The 14,957-nt window shown below is 41.0% G+C and overlaps 1 protein-coding gene across 5 annotated transcripts in view; it reads right to left on the bottom strand.

The window, feature by feature from the left end:
- Elmo1 (engulfment and cell motility 1) overlaps nt 1–14,957 on the bottom strand; it is a 532,260-nt gene that overhangs the window by 141,085 nt on the left and 376,218 nt on the right. The window lies entirely within an intron of this gene.

Below are 14,957 nucleotides of genomic sequence, written 5' to 3'. Positions count from 1 at the left end.
TGCGCGTGGATAAAACAACAACTGATGAAAAGAAAGGTCATGAATTTGAAAGAGCAAGGAGAGATAAATGGGAGAGTTTGGAGGGAGGAAAATAGGGGAAAATGCAATTATAATCTCAAAAATGGAAGAAATCATTTTTTAAATCATCAAGTTTAAGATGATTTCATAGGGTTCTTTCTAATCCTCTATTTGGGAAATCTTAAAACTTGCCTTGGAATTTTCAGGAAGAAGCTAGATGGGGGAAGGGGCAAAAGCTGAGGTGTAGGTGACATCATCAGGTCTCCTGCACCAGCTGACTCTGTTGTCATGTGCTTTATAGCTTGAAAATTCTAGGGACTACAAAGTTGTGGCAAACTGTTAAACATAGATATCTTTTACTCACAGTCTTTTTCTGGTACATGCACAAATAAATTTCTATTTATCTGAAACATCCAGAGAACAGCCGTACCTCACTGGTGTCTGTTCACTTAGGCTTAAGGGCAAACATCCTGATTGCTCAGTGTCCACAATAAAACAAGCCAGGCAGACTTTCTGCCATACCTGAGGTCACTGACATAGCCATTTCACGCAGACCTTTCATCAGGATAAATCACCTACGTGGAAACAGCACACCTGGGAGAACCACAGCTTTCACCCTCTGCTGCTTTAAGGACACTTTGCAGCTAGGACGTCTTCAGACAGAATCCCATGCTCCGTGATTCATGAAATGGAAATCTGGCATTCTATGCCAATGACATTTCCTTCGGTGGCAGTTCAAGCAGCAAAAATCCATATGCCACCCACTTCAGATCCAGCCATGCCACACCAGTGGGTATGTCAACTAGAACTAAGGAACATGGGGACCAGAGCCCGCCAAGAGAGCCTACTGCCTTAAGTGCTGCCTAGACACAAATTGTATCCTGTGTGTGTATGTGTGTGGGGGTGTGTGTGTCTGAATTATGCCATTCTGGGGATAATGCAGTTTTCTCCTAATTTAATAGAACGCTGAAAGCAAAGGTAAAACACAGTTGGCAATTTTTGTGATGAGCTCAACACGCTCCCATTCGTCAGCTGTGAAGCTCCGCCCTCACACTCACATTCTTGGGTCTGGTGGGTGGCACCAGTCTCCTAGCAGGGATAGATAGTCAGGAGCTGTGTTTGTCCTCTGCACTGGAACATCTCTTGACAGCCATCATGGGAAAAGATAAATGTTATTATTGACATTATTTCCCCTCTATGGCCCGGAAACAGGACAAATGGGAGACTAGAGGGGAAGACTAGACAAGCTCCCTGATTGTGAAGGTGTGGGGGTTAAGCGCAACTAACAAATTGGAAAATAAAAAGGGTTCCAACTGGACTATTTGGAAAAGAGAAACTGAGTTTATTTTGCAGTGGCTCAATTTCTCGGATGCTATCTATCACTTTTCATAAAGCTATACTGGGAAAAAATGATTATTATTGCAACTTTAACTAAGCAACAAATGGCAAAATTATTGTATAAGTCTCTCAAGGTATTGATACTGAAGAAGGAATTTGATGTATAGATTTAGAAGAATTTACTGATAGAGCTTATTGACATCTTAGGCATGATGGGTTACTCTGTTGGCTTGCTTTGTTTTTTGATGAAGTGCCTAGGCTGACTTCAGACTTGCTGGCTTTGGACTCTTGATCCTCCTGCAGCTACATCCAGACTGCTGGGATTATGGCATGTGCTTGCATGTCTAACCAAGACAACTCTTTAGTCAGCAGAACTGCAAAAATCTTAGTATCTCTGGTTCCAGGAAACTGAGCAACGGAACAGTCATTCTATATTAAAGTGATGCAAATCATTTCAACTTTTGGCCAGAAGGACCATTTTAAATGATTAGTCAGATATTTCTGATCATTCATTCAGGATGTAATCCAAATTAATTAAGCAGATACTTACAAATCATCTAGAGAACACAGAGACAGGAAAGTTCTGCATCCAATAATACATCATCGTAATTTGGAAAGTTAAGATTTATAATTAAAATAACTACTGTAGAGTTAGAAAGTATTTTCCAGTAGAAGTTTTGAATTCTGCATTGTGGAGGCAGAGGTGCAAAGCTTCGTACTGCATAGAAAGGGAAACGGTAACTATCACACTGAGGTGGCGTTTGTGCAAACTCCTAAAGGATAAGGAGACTCTCAACAGGCAGATGGGAGAAGGCATTTCTGGCAGAGAGAATGAGGATGAGCTATCACAGAGAGATAAAAGTGTTGCAGCACATAACAAAAAAACGGTGGGCATTCAGGATGTGCTGGCAGCCTAGGAAAGGGGGAGATTGAAAACACGAGGTGGAGGCAGGAAAAGTATCTTCGCTTGAAACTTTCTGAGTTAGGTAAGTGATTAGAAGTGACAATCATGTGGTCAGACCTGTGTTAGAAAACGTTTGCAGAGTAAGAAGATTTCAAAGACAGAAGCTAAGCAAGTGTAACAGCTTGTGTCTTAGTTACTGCCATATAGATGCTGTGTAACAAGCAGTCTTAAAAGTTAAGAAGTGATTCTTATACTCATAGGTCTATAGGTCGGCTGAGATGGCTTTTTTTGGCCAACCCTCTAATTCTGTGGGTTGACTACAGAAAACTGCACCCCATATGGCTTAATCTGGCTTTATTAGCCAAGATGTAGACATAGATATAGCTGTGATGTCTGTATAATAGTTGTGAGGTAATTTTGAATGTCTTTTAAATCTCAAGCACAGTGCAAGACTCTTAAAATTATAGACAATTCGAAGATCTGCTCCCAGGAAACTTGAGAATTAATAGTTCACTGCCATCCATATGTGATGTGGGAAGTCTGTCTGTATGTGCGTTGCTTTTATTGGATAATGAATAAAACTGTTGTGGCCAATGGCTTGACAGAATAGAACTAGGTTGGGAAAACTAAACTGAATTCTAATAGAGAGAAGGTGGAGTCAGGAGAAGCCATGTAGCCGTTGCCATGGACAGATGCCCTGGAACCTTGACAGTAAGCCACAGCCACGTGGTAATACACAGATTAATAGAAATGAGTTAACCAAAGATATAAGAGCTAGCTAATCACTTAAGTGATTAGCCAAGTAGTGATTTAAATAATATAGTTTCTGAGGGCTTATTTCATGATCTAGGCAACCAGGAACAAATAAGCAAATTGGCATGCCAACATGATCGACTACATTCACATAAAACCTGAGAAAGCTTAAAAGGAATTCTAGTTGGTAGCAGTATTTTCTCAGGTGAGCTCTGTTTGCTAGAAGCAAGCAGAAGCACGATTCTTTTAAGAGAAGGCTTCCTGACTTAAGGGTAGTAGCAAAAATTGCACGGCTCCTTTAAGAAGGTATCCTGGTTTACTAGCTCAAACGCTTTGACTCTTTTGGGAGGTTTAGCTATGGAGTATTTAAATGGGGTCTTTGAGCAGAGTGCTACAACATGCGTAATGGCAACATAGACCTGCTATGTGCCTAAACACTGGGCAATGTATGTGATTCTCAGAGGCAGCGATCACGCCTCTGCCATGTTGGACTGGGTGGAGTAAGCAGGTAGGGCCATGTTGGTCCTAGCCATGCGCTCTTAGCATTAAAAATAAGGTACTTCTGGTAAGAAAATAATTATAGATACACAAAAGATACACAATAAAGACAGATTCAAATAAAAACGACCTGTAAATGGGTCACAGAGTTGGAAAATTGTACGTAGGCTTAGGAGAGAGAAGAAAACAAGTATAGAGAGTTATAAAAAGGAGTAAAGAAAAATAAGCCACATAAAGATGGAAAATACACAGAGAGTCTGGATTATGTATATTGTTGTGTTTTCTTTTGTTATTTTTTGACTGTGAAGGAGCTAAGTACAGAGAGACATTTCATTGTATGGGCTGCTAAGCTAAACCAACATATATCTTTTAAAGATATCATGACTTCAGAATTTGGGACTAAGGATTTGTTGCTTTGGAAAAGAGGTTCTTTTGTTTCCACAGAAGATGAGAACCTGTGGATTTCTTTAGGACTAATGTGGTTTGATGGAACAAGACCCTCTGAAAGGTTATTGTGAACACCCCCCAAAAATTGCTTCGCCCAATAAAAAGGAGGAAGCAGTTTGGAAAGAACTACACCCAAATTTCCAAATATTGTTTATAAATGTTTATTTTCATTTAAAGGGGGATATGCTGTAGAGATGGATACTTTGTATTGGTATAATCTTGGTCTATTGATACAAATTTTAGGTCAATTTTGTTATATGTATATTTATGTTCTTGATAAAGGTATTGTGTTTGTGCAGCTCATTAAAGATGTAATGTATAATTAAGAAATATAGGTTAATAGATAGTTATTTATAATAGTCAAATTTGTAATCATGATAGTTAGGTTTTCTAGATATATAGAGATATATTTCAGTTAGATAGATAATCTTCAAACTTTTCAAAGACCTATGGAAAATGGCATTTAAAATGTTTAAGAACTCAAGACTTTTAATGACAATGAAACACATCTGCTCCTGGCAGCACCAATCTACTTTAAGGGAATGATGGACATCTAAGAGACTCCTCATAGAGTTTGTTAGCCATTTGGGTAAGAAACTGCTTTTGTCTGAACTGCTTGATTGCATGCTGTATAAACTGGACATGCAGGACCCACAGAAAAATGACTGCTGAAGCTGTCTAAAGAAAGTGATTCCTGATTCATGAAATTGCCTACCAGACATTCTGCAGGACACAGAAGAAAGTGACTGACAAACTGCCAATATAGGTAGAACTGTCAAATTTCCTGCTTCATGGAAAAGTCTGTCAGATACCTGGGCCTATAAGTTGATTATAGGTGCCTCAATGTTACAGAAGAACTCTGGGTGACTGGCGACTGTCCAGGCAGTGAGATGTCTCTGTAAATTCTAGAGTTTTGGAAGTTGCTTATAATGCACTTTCTGTTTACTTAGATAATATAATATCTTTCTGGAGTCTTTGATGGAATTGAAGAATAGATAGGTATAGTTTTCCTCAGTGATGATAAAAGCAGATATAAATGTTGTAACTGTAATTCTTGCTTGATACCTGTTTTGATATGTAATTTTACTATGTTAAAGTTAAGAACCTCCTTCTTTTTTAAACAGAAAAGAGGAAATGGTATGGGAAGTCCTTCTGTATATGTGTTGCTTTATTGGTTAATGAATAAAACTGTTTTGGCCAATGGCTTGGCAGAATAGCACTAGGCTAGGAAAACTAAACTAAATGCTAGGAGGAAGAAGGTGGAGTCAGGAGAAGCCATGTAGTTGCCGCTGGGGACAGATGCCCTGGATCCTTGCTGGTAAGCCACAGCATGTGGTGATACACAGATTAATAGAAATGGGTTAACCAAAGATATAACAGCTAGCTAGCAATACACTTAAGTGATTGGCCAAGCAGTGATTTAAACAACATAGTTTCTGAGTGGTTATTTCGAGCCTGGGCAGCTGGGAACAAACAAGCAGCCTCCAACAACACAAGTGTTATATAGGAACTCATAGAGACCGAGGAAAGCAGTGGCATCCTAGGGACATCTAGTTGTTGTCAGTAACAGCCATGGGCATCAGAACCTCCCTGAAGAAGATGTTAGCCCAACTGGGGAAATGATAATGAAGCTCACTACCTCCTTAATTATCTCCTTCCAGCTAGATTCACTGAGAACCACTTCCTTCAAACATTTCAGTCAGCAAAACACAACAAAAGAACAAGAAGGAAGAGGGCGAATAAACAAACAACAATTAGGAGCCAGGAGCTCTCAAATTCATTTGTTACCATTCATTTTTCTCCCTTTAACACTTGCTGCAAAACAGCTAAAGATACACTGATAAGTTTGTTCCCTTTGGTCTAGTTCTATCTCTCAACATATCTCTGTTCCTGTTTCTGGTCTCTTGACACAGAGGCCTAGGTCTCTATGACTGGAAACAGAAGGCAGGCTGGTGTGTAGCCTGAATGAGGCTAATTAAAAAAATATGTATTTTGTGTATATGTGTATTTTCCCTGAATGTATGCTGTGCACAATGTATATGCCTGGTGCCCATGAAGGCAAGAAGAGAACATTTGTTCCCCTGGAACTGCACTGGAGTCATTGGAGTATCATAAGCTAACATACGGGTTCTGGGAATTGAACCTAGATCCTCTGGAAAAGCAGCCAGTGCACTTTACTACTGAGCCATCTCTCCAGCCCAAGATCTGGCATTTTTTTGCTGGTGTCATCTAGAAATCTCACTTGGGGTTTTCTAACTTCTCACAGCTCTTGTTTTGGATTGTTTGCAAATGACTTCTGGTCACTCTTTCATTCTCACCCTGTGGTGAGTTAAACATCAAATGGTCCCATAGGCTCCTTTACTTGAACACCTAGGGTCATCAGTTGGTGGTGCTGTTTGCAAAGGGAGGGGAACCTTTGGAATTACATCCTTGCTAGGGGAAGAACATCACTGGGCTTTGAGAGCTTGTAGCTTCATCTCATTTCTGGTTTGGAACTGGTAATCTTGGTTGTCAATTTTTTACTACATCTGGAATCTCCTAAAACCCAAACAGCTAGACATATCTATGAGGGTTTGTTTGTTTGATTTAATTGGATCATTTGAGGTGGGAAGACACACCTTAAAGCTACACCTTCTGGTGGCAGACCATATAAAAGGACATGAATGAAGGAAGTGTTTGTTTTCTACCTGCTTGTCTTCATTCTTACCTAGCAGGTTCATCTATCCTGTTTCTGAACTGGTTTTTTTTTTTTTCCTGCTGGTGTTAGAACCTACTCCATCAGGATTCCAATGCAGACTGAAAACAGCAGCTCTCTAGGACCTCCCTAGGACTCCAGCAACGAACTGGGACTGCTGAGAAACCTAGTCTCATGGACTGAACAACTACCAGATCCTTGGCCTTTCTTTCAAGAGACAGCTACTGTTGGACTAGCTGGACCACAGCCTGTGAGTCAGTCTAGCATGTGTGTGGCGCGCACACACACACAAACACTTTCATTTCTTCTTTAGAGAAGAATCTTGAGTAATACATGGTTTTTTTTTTTCTCCCTGCTTCCTGTACCTGGATAAAGATGGAATCTCTTAGTTTCCTGTTCCTGTTGCCATGCCTTCCCCACCATTACGAATATCTAACCCTCTGAAACACTAAGGAAGGTTATTTGGTTATGGTGTTTTTTTTTCACAGCAGCAGAGCAGTAAGTAATACAGACTCTTTATCTTACCTCATGTTCCTTCTTTGCCCTCAGACCCCTATCTATCACACTGACCCTTTCAACAACAGGGAGCAACTACATGACATAGACGTTACCTTCTCTCTATTGAACTTTTTATGACTACATTTTTTTTCATATTTCTTCAAAGAAAACAAACTATCTTTTTCATTTTACATACCAATCCCAGTTCCCACTCCTTTCCCTCCTCCCATTCCCTCCAACTCCCCCCCCCCCCATCCACTCCTCAGAGAGGGTAAAGCACATTGCTTTGAGGAAGGTCCAAGGCCCTCCCTACTATACCTTAGCTGAGCAAGGTATCCATCCAAAGAGAATGTGTTCCCAAAAAGCCAGTACATGCAGTAGGGATAAATTCCAGTACCACTGCCAGTGGCCCCACAGTCTGCCCCAGCCATACAACTGTCACCCACATTCACGGCTACATTTTTAATCTTCCATTAAACATAATTTACTTTGCAATTACAAGATAAATATTTTTTGATCAATGAGGACTTAAATTTATGAGAGAGTAGTACCTAACAGTACCCTTCCCAGCTAAGCAACTCTGATTCCTGTCTGCTCTTTAATTTAAAATGCTTTCATCTCATTATGCCTTACTTAAAATGTGGGTGATTTCCTGTTAATTGGACATATACTAATAAAATGGTTTCTCTGCCATTATCAAATCTCTCATATAATTCACAATGGAGTCTGGAATTCAGGTTACAAGAACTTGTTAAGCGCTCACAGAGAGCCCCCAAACACAGTTAATAGAAGGGAAAGGAGTTTCAGAGGTGGCTGAATAGTTATGTAAAGCAGTCATCTTGGTGAATAGTGACTGCTCTCCTGCCAAGGGATGGTCTGTAATTGAAGCAAGGGACTGATAGATAGCACTGTTGTCCAGTGGAAGAACTTGCTAATTGTTTCCTTCTCACAGCTACCAAATCTTGAAATAGCAAAGAAAGTTAGACAGGCTTAAGAAAGATCTTAGAAGTGGGAACTCTATGCCAGGGTTGGATTACAGAGGGATATCCTCTGAATTTATCAGCACTGTCGGGTTTAACCTAGAATGATTTGTGAAACTCATGGATTTTATACTACACGTGTACAGTGGTAGATATTTCCAGAACACAACACACATTAGCTATGAGTTCAGCAGACTATGGTTACAGTTAGCCTTTCAACCACATTAATCAACCTAACAATTTTTTTTTTTTGCTGCAAGTATATGAACAAGAGCAACAATATGAATTACTGGAAGACTCTGGGTCTCCCTGCATTCTCATTTTTAAGTGTGGGAGCAGTTGTGAGCAGGTGGAGGACACCTGGAAAGGTTACCTCTAGGTTCTTCATGAATGGGGCATGCTCCCTGTGAGGCTGGAACCATGGCAAGGAGTGTTCTATTCAGGATTGTTCTGTCCAGGCAAGAAGACTGTCCACTTTTCCTGAAAATGTTTGCAGTTAAAATCTATGGCATGTGGTCTCACACCTCCATATTACTATTGCCTGGCACTGGCTCCCACCCGGAACTAAAATACACAGTTCATGTACCTGTGCAGCGCAGGAGTACAAAGCCATCCTGAGTGGTAGATAATGTTCTTGTTCCTGTCTCACAGATAAGAAATCTGAAACCCAAAGGGTAGAGTTCCTTGCATAAGGTGATCCAGGTGCAAGCAAGAAAGGAAGACCCGAGCTCTTTAGTCACCATTGTGTCCAGTACTGAGTGACCTGTAGTGCATTTGGGGGTGAGCTGGAAAAGGGAGACATTCAATATCAGAAACCTGGAAAGAAAGCTTCTTCCCTTGGGACCGTGTTTCTACTGTGGGCAAATTCCCTTCAGGATTAAGCCAAATTTCACTGGTTCTCCCTATAAAGGCAGGAGAGAACATATATTACTGATATTTGAAAAATCTATCTTGGGTACAAATATTCAATACTCAATATTTCTGTAATTACAATTACAGGGAAAAAAATTAGGGAGGGAAAATGATCTAAGAAGTCTAGTAGGGGCGTAACCCAAAGGGGCTGCAAAATAGCTCCACACTGCAGCCGCCTGCCTGACTCCGGCAGCCTCAGGTTAGAGGCTATCAACATCAACACATTTCTGTCTTATAAAGCAAACACACTGCAGTCTATTTCAACAAATGCTTTGTACAAAACCGAAGCTAGCAAAGTCACTCTTGATCTTTTCTGCTGTCCCCAAAATAGTGTAATTGTGACTGATGAGGACAGTCTAATAGAAAAGTGGCAACGTTCATGAACAAAGCCCAATGGTACCTTAAATTAACAGCTGAAAACTACAAGCACAGGAATCCATTCACCACTCTTCAACAGGAAGCATTAAAGGAAAAAAAAAATACGTCTCTTCATACAAAGCATTTGGTTCTAGAGGAGAGCTGGCTGCCTGCATTGCAAACCCAGAAACCTATTGTGGCAGATGAGAAGGCTTTTGAATAAATACTTGTTAATAGCGTAGACAGTTAAAAGAATACAAACATCCCATTGCATGACGTGAGAGTTCTTTAAAAGACATCTCCTCTACTTAAATATTCATGTTTCAATTAAAATGTACACCTACTTTATTAGCCACACCAGGTCCAGCTCAGATCAATAACAGCAGCACTAGATGGAATTCTAATGAAGATAAACAACTCTGAGTCCTCCCAGCTCCCCCTGGGCACTGACACACAAAGCTGCCTTTCATGACTTGCTGCAAGATATTTTACAGTCACCTGCCTCATGCAAATGAGGAGGTTCATGTTTATTCATGATGAGAGTTACAGACCACCTTTCATTCCATAGGCGGGCTCAGTGAACCTAAAGAGCGCCTTTTGCCCAGCTATGGAGCAGAGCATGCCTAGGACGAGGACTTCTGAATATGCAGTTGTCTTCTGTAAAGCACACACTGAAAAAGTAAGCCAAAAGCAATGCCAAAAGCAAGCATTCCCCTTTGAAGCGCAGGCTTTTGCTCGCTTTAATGTTTTAAACGCCATCCCATTTTACGCCACACCATAACCCACTAGAGGCTGGTTATTTTCTATGGATCTTCCTCAGGGGAGTCTCAGAATGCTTCCTTCTGGTCCATTCTCCAGTTCTTCCTAATTGGGATTTTCTCTCCTTGACACAGATGAAGCTCACAGCTTGGCCATGGGCAGCTGCTTTGCTGGGCCTGGGTTGTCCCAGAGCAATCTGTGATATTTTAAGCATCCACGGCTTTTCCTCCGTGAGTTTAAGCTTCCAAGTGTGCCTCGCTTATTTTGCTGTTGGATCAAGTTCCAAAATAGCCCTGTGACTCCACAGTAAGGGCGCTTTTAAAACTGTCTCTTCCGGTTTGGTACATCGAAACAGGCAAAGTCATGTGTTCTTTGTAATGTTGACTTTGATAGTGCCAGCAATGCCATAAAAATCAGGTAGTTGACCGTTCCTAGAATGGCTTAACCATCATCAAATATGTCTGGACAAGTAGTTAATGGTTGAAGAGGCCTTAATTCTCACCAACTGTCATGGACATAAGATTCCTGACACCTGCTGGTTTTCTATTAGGCTGCTATCACAGTGTGCCAACATGGAAAACCAAAGCAGTTCATAGAGTGGCTGGAAAAGAAGTCACCGAAATCAGCAGCCATTATTTATTTTTGTTCCCGTTAGAATGTTAACAATTCAGCTCAGAATTTAATGGAAGGGTCAGGAACGTCTCCACCATCCGCTATCATTTTACCATAATCTACTAAGAATGACTTGAAAAAGCTATTTACTCCAGCTTCACAGAAGATTTATCTTATGATTTCTAATAAAAAAAAAGCCATGTTACATCTGCTTATGAATTTACTTCCTCAAAATATTTATTACTTCAATTATTATAACATTGCCATAGGAGCGGATGAGATGCCATTTCTATTCTTAAAATATTTATTAATTTTTGTTAATTTCCAGGCAGTGAATTCTTGAGTAGCTAACGGACACACGGTCACAGCACTCTATTCGTGTAAGAAATCTGTATAGCTGGAGATAGGTGTGGCACAAACTAACAGATAGAAATCCCATTGACAGAAATCACTTTAAATGATCAACACTAGCTTCATGAGAATATCCATGGGCAGCTTTTACCAGCTCATGGGTTCAGCCATCTGTGGTTCAACTACCTGCTGGGATAAGAGGCCCCAGGTGCTTCAAATGTACCCAAGGCTGAGGAACACTGCCACATAGATGCATATTTCACATGTAAGCCCTTGTTAGAATATTTAAAACGCAACAATAATAACCCACAAAAGCATAAAATATCCTTGTACCCGAAACATCAAAAATGAAGGCTTCTGATGATGGTTGGGTCAATTGTGAGGGGAGGTAACTGGTGGCGTCTTCCCTGACGCCCATGAAAATGAATAATGCATGCTCTACAATATTGGTAATAAAAGGCAAAAACACAGAATGCAAACCCAATGGCCTGAATCAATGGATTATTCTGTAGACTGCTATATTGAGAAAAATGAAAGTATTTCTCAAAGCATAAATATTTTAATCACTCTCCAATTCTACTTCTCTTACATAAATAAGAAAAACATTCCATGTGCTGCTTCTCAAGCCTGGAAGAGCCGCAGACAGCTGCTTATCCAAACACCTTCTTCAAGCAGTGGCATTGATAGAGGCATTAACCAGCATAGCCCATTCCAGACATCTTCAGACCAAAGTCCAAGCCATGTGGGTAGCGGAAGCTATCCCTGCCACTGATGGAACACGACATATGTCGACAAAATTAAAATGTTGAATTAAGGACCTTGAGGCACCCAATTCAATCTGCCTTCCCTGCTATGTACAAACCGACCAGAGCCTGAGATCAGATCCAGAGGAGTTCAAAAGCAGGCTGGGTTCTTTTCAAATATTTCTTAGATTTGAATTTGGACAGTCTCGGGAACATGAAATCATTAAAATCATCTGTCAGGAACTCCGAACCCACATTTGTTCCTCAATTCAATCTCCTCTGCTACCAAGTTAATAACAAGAAGAAAAGTGGAAACTGATTTCCATTTCAGCACTTCTCTCTCTTTCCATTTACCACTGAGTAAAGTAGCACAGTGGCGGATACGCAGGAAGCAAGAAGAAAAGAAATAAAAAAAGAGAGAGAAAGACTAACTTCAAATTGCATTAGTGGCATTACATAGCACCCTCCCATTTTTTCTTTCTTTTCCTTCTTCTTATTTTTCTATAATAAAAAGGTTACTGCAGGCAAAATAGGGACACAAAAGAGAAGGAACAAAATCATATCTGTATTTGAGCCGCTACTAGCATAACTCTCAAATTATGCCTACCAGTAAAAATATCAAGCAAAAAAGCTTACCTATCAACATTACATTAAAAGTTGTTATTAACACTTCAAGATCAAATACAGACACAAACAAAATGTAGGCTACGATGGACAGAAACACACCCTCCAGGGATGCCCATGTTTTAATCCCCAGCACTTGTGACTGTGCTACATGTCAAAGTGTGATTTAGGTTACAGGTAACAACTTCAACAACCTTAAGACAGAGCGGTTATTATCCTTGATTACCTACATTCCATACAATCCAGGAATTCTTAAAAGATGGCATCAGAGGGATGGGATGGCTTCAGAAAGGACTGGACCCACAGCTATTGGCTTTCGTGAGGGAGAAACAGGATGCAAACCAAAAAATTCAGCAGCCTCTAGAAGCTAAAGAATGCAAGGCAACAAATTCTCTTCTAGAATCGCCAGACAGAAACAGAGCTCTGCAGAAGCTGTGACTGTCACCCAATGAGACACCGTTAGCTTCTGAATTATAGGACAGTCAGATAAGAAATTTATATTGTTTAAATCTGTAGTCATCTGCTGTAGTAGCAATAGAAAATGAATACATATGCTATTTACCATTTATATCTGTGTATCAGTCTATTTATATTTCAATAAATCTAGTATGCATTTATATATCTATCTTTGATAAGCTGTTCGAAAATAAGCAGGAAAAAAGCATGACTGAAAATTAAAAGGCTTTCCCATCTTGACCCTTCACTGACACTCATTCTTGAATCAGAGTTATAATATATGACGGTGAGGCTGCCGTCCCCTGGAGGAGTGAGTGTTCCAACATTCAAAGCCGAAGTTCGATAGCTGTCCCCCGCAGCATATGAAGTCACACTGAACCAGGGCAGAGTGGCCCAGCCACTTTGAAAGGCTGTGATTGACGCCTTTTCCAGATGTAGAAGGCCTTCTTTCTCTGGGGCGATTTCTCTGGCACCTGAATGGCCGAGTCTCTCATAATCAAGTGAAGTACAGGGAGCAGGCTGTGGCTATGATTGCGAGTGAACTAATGGCTCCTTTCCTCCCCCGTCCTCTCTGAACCATGCCTGCTCAGGCAATGCTGATCACATCCACGGTGACTCTGAACTGCAACCTGCAGATCAGCACTCAATGTGAGGCACATTGGCACGACCATATTTCAGCAACCAGTACCAGGTACAAAGGAAAGATGGTAGACACCACAGAGGAAAATACCCCGTGGGCGAGGTGACTACACCCAGGAAGATGGGAAGGTCAGTGCCTGACTGAGGCTTCAGCTCTTTTCCTGCTTTTCTTTCTTTCTTTTTTTTTTTTTAAGCCTGTAGTGGTTCGAGATGCCACAAACCAGAATTTGTGAATGAAACAAAATGGATGTGACATACATTCAGAGAGAAGGCACCAGGAAGGCAAGTGCAGTTGTAATTTAGATATGATATATGATGCACCGAGGCTACGGAAGTGGGGCACCAAATCCTTAGCTTCTTAAAGACAGTTACGATCTAGAACCAGGGGGGTGGGCTTGGGTAATGAGTCAGAGCCTTATTTAGAAGCAAGTTACAAGTTTTACAGGCTAAACTATACCTGCACAGACCCCCAAGCTCATCCTCATTAGCCATGACTTCACTATTATACATGTCTATTGATGGATAGAGATGTTCTTTGTCCCTAAAAGCAGGGAGTCTATTTCTAACGCCTGCAAGTTAACCAAGAAATTTAACGAACCTTCTTACACCCATGGAAATGGAAAAGGAAAAGCCATGCTCTTGAAAGTAATGACACCAGAAGAACAAAGAAACAAGTCCTGGAGAGATGGCTCAGCAGGTAACGGCGCCTGCCACCAAGCTTAAGGACCTGAGGTCAAGGCCTGGAACAAGCGTGCCGAAAGGAAAGAACTGGCTGCTGCAAGCTGTCCTCGGCACACACACCTACACAACAAATACATGTAACAAAAATGTCTAAAGGTTCCACAGCATCTTCATGCGAATAACCAAATACTCCAAACCAAGAAGTGGTACATGTAACCCTGTTTCCTGAGAGAGATAGCCCCTCTCTGATAGCAAGACTTCTTACTTGGACATAGAAGGCAGATGATCTTAAGACCTTCACACCACACAATGACACCGATGTGCAAGGCCTTGCCTACCTGGTTATGTTGGCTCTGTACTTGTCTTCTACATAGGCTCCCTAATAACCTTATACCAGTGACACGGGGGTTCTGTACCAAAACCACAAAGGATCAAATCACTGTGACAAAGTTTCTCCAGAAAGTATCTCTGTTGGTGGCCTTCCTTAGACAAGGGGCCAAGGCTGCTCCTAACAGATAGATGGCTAGTGGCTGCTTCCATTTTTTGGTACAATTTAAAATCACAACCCTTTCCTTCTCTTCCCTTGGCGACTACTTCCATGCACAGCTGAGGAAACACAGTGTACCACGTCGGAGGCATGAGCTCCAAACCTGTCTGACGACATGACGCACACCAGGCTACCCCAGCCACTT

This window comes from Microtus ochrogaster, unplaced genomic scaffold (assembly GCF_000317375.1).
Source record: "Microtus ochrogaster isolate Prairie Vole_2 unplaced genomic scaffold, MicOch1.0 UNK66, whole genome shotgun sequence".
NCBI lineage: Eukaryota > Metazoa > Chordata > Mammalia > Rodentia > Cricetidae > Microtus > Microtus ochrogaster.
The sequence above is the reverse complement of the archived record's forward strand: the minus strand, read 5'-3'. Positions and strand labels throughout refer to the sequence as shown.